At 40.3% G+C, this 2,840-nt stretch overlaps 1 non-coding gene across 1 annotated transcript; it reads left to right on the forward strand.

Annotated features, from left to right (window-relative positions):
- Positions 1–777: 777 nt before the first annotated feature.
- Positions 778–884, forward strand: LOC117314331 (U6 spliceosomal RNA). Its single transcript, XR_004529084.1, has one exon. It is a non-coding gene; the product is annotated as a U6 spliceosomal RNA (small nuclear RNA).
- Positions 885–2,840: the final 1,956 nt, after the last annotated feature.

A 2,840-nucleotide genomic window follows, 5' to 3' on the forward strand; every position in this document is an offset into this window, starting at 1 on the left:
TAAAGGGTAATTCCAACAATAATAAATGGTGTTGGTTATTATCTTTATTTTTCTTATCTTCATTACATTAAAAATTTGAGGTCCGGGGTTACTTATTTTCTCTTAATTTGGAATATTCGGAATATATTTGGCATGCAAAAATATATCATACAAAAAAACCAAAACAAACAAACAAACAAAAAAACTTTTAGTGATGCCAACGCATAGTGGGAGGGATTTTTTTTTTTTTTTTTTTTTTGCGGTACGCGGGCCTCTCACTGTTGTGGCCTCTCCCGTTGCGGAGCACAGGCTCCGGACGCACAGGCTCAGCGGCCATGGCTCACGGGCCCAGCCACTCCGCGGCATGTGGGGTCTTCCCGGACCGGGGCACGAACACGCGTCCCCTGCATCGGCAGGCGGACTCTCAACCACTGCGCCACCAGGGAAGCCCAAGGGAGGGATTTTTTGATAAAACAGACAGTAATCTTGTATTTATTTGCCCCCTAGTTTCCTCAGGCCACACTGGCTTTCATTACATTCTCTGCTAAAGGAGCAACGCTCAGTCAGGAAGAGAGAAGACTGGTAGCAAGCAGGCCCCAAGAAAACATGGTCTTTTTCAGACAGATGCCCATCTACAAGCCTGGACAGAAAGGTGAGTGCATCTAAATTTCATTAAACTCAACTAATATAATTTATAGGATATCTAAATTGATGGTACACAATACATGCCTAGCAAATCGGTCGTTTAAAATCCATTACAAAGTTTGCTTGAAATATAAAATAAAAATATAGATTGAAGTGTTCACTTCAGCAGCACATACACTAAAATTAGAATGATACAGAGAAGATTAGCATGCCCCCTATATAAGGAGAATACACAAAATCATGAAACATTTCAATTTTTTTCCCCATAGATATATACTTGTCTTCTGAACATTAAATACATGGCATTCTGCATGTCAGTCATACTCAACAAAGGAATTTGAAAATATAGATTATGTAGCATAAAAGCTAGAGATTTAGTTTCAATAAGTCTGGGGTGGGGAGCCTTGGAAACTGTATTTTTAAAGCATTCCTTGGTTGATTGGAATAATAATCAAGTTTTGGAATCACTAAGTGACAGCGTATACAAATTTATAAGCTGACAGTTGAATTATAAGTAAAACAGCAATAAAGAGTATCAAGAACAGGGCTTCCCTGGTGGCGCAGTGGTTGGGAGTCCGCCTGCCGATGCAGGGGACACGGGTTCGTGCCCCGGTCCGGGAAGATCCCACATGCCGCGGAGCGGCTGGGCCCGTGAGCCATGGCCACTGAGCCTGCGTGTCCGGAGTCTGTGCTCCGCAACGGGAGAGGCCACAACAGTGAGAGGCCCGCGTACCGCAAAAAAAAAACCCCAAAAACAAAACAAAAAAAGAGTATCAAGAACAGGTAAGAGAACTCTAGCGCTTAAAGAATTGCCCAGTGATAGAATGATCAGCATGGCATGGAAATAAGCTGAGAAGTCTTTTCTCATCTTCTTGGTCTAGAAGAAGTTCTTAGGCACAGATTACTACAGTCAAAAGAAGACATTTCTGATGAGATGAATGCTGCATGAAAAAGCACAGAGGTAGAATTAATTCAAAATCGTGCCTTAAGACGAGAATTGGATAGACTTACTTGCAGTGAAGAAAAAAAAACCAGAAGGGAGGAAAACAAGTTCAAGTGAATAAAAGAGTTACAGAAGAGCCTGGGCTATGGAGCTGAAGAGCTATTTTCTGTAGACCGGGGGCGGGGGGGGGGGGGCGGGGGGGATTATACAATGATGAAAACAGGCTGAAGAAGATTATCCTTAGCAGCTGACATTATTAACTGATAATATGCTTCCTTTCCTGATAGGAAATATTTCAAGAAATAAGGCTAGGGACAAAATTGGAAGATTTCTGGGATTCTTGCTAAGAGCTGAAGAAGGCAGAGGTTGAAAAGGTTGATTCTTTTCAACCTCTGCCTACTTCCAACAGCCCAGAAACATAAAAATGAGTTTCTGTTTCCTCATCCCATCTATTTTCTAGTAGAGGGCCTAAGACGCTGGGTTATAATGTAGCACAAAAGATGAATAATGAATCTTACACAATGGAGGATATACAGTTTTCAAAAAAATTGACCTTTAGTGTTTGAGATATAATGCTTCAAATATTCTTAGCTTACCCAGTGTCATGTTGCTTTTGAAAACAAAGTATATTGTGATATTAACTATTGCATTGTGTTAAAATTGCAAAGCACATTTAGATTGTTGTAGCTTCGTATGTGACTAGGATCTGCAGTTTGATATCTAGACCTTCATCTCTCTCTGGCCCTCTGAGAAATTACAAAAGATACAGCATCAATCCAGGCTAAACATTTTATGGGAAGTTATTGATGGCTAAGTTGATGCAAAGTTAGCTATTTAGATTATTTTAAAGAGAGGACCCATAAATTATCCAGATGCATTTTTTGACTTTATGTGTTCCAGCTTCACATTTGGTATTTATCCTGCACAGAAATATCCTACATTTGGAATTAATGCTATTCCAGAACCTAGTCTGACCTAGTTTGAGTGTTGTCATCACGTCTGCCCAAATTTGCCAAGACCAAAGAAAAAGCAAACAATGAAATTTAACTCAGAGATCAGGAACAAGGACAGGATAACCATTTATTTGCCTGCTAGCTTATAGGCAGTGACAACGAAGCAGGCCTTAAGAAATTGGGAGTAGATTTTTACCTCGCATGATTTCAGGTTGCAGGAGGTCACTCCCATAAGAAAATCACCAGTAATAGTCCTTGAGTCCTGTAATTCTATAGGAGTTTCATTGCATTGGTTTAAAGTCTTTATCCTTGTTGGAACA

This window comes from Tursiops truncatus, chromosome 11 (assembly GCF_011762595.2).
Source record: "Tursiops truncatus isolate mTurTru1 chromosome 11, mTurTru1.mat.Y, whole genome shotgun sequence".
Taxonomy (NCBI): Eukaryota; Metazoa; Chordata; class Mammalia; order Artiodactyla; family Delphinidae; genus Tursiops; species Tursiops truncatus.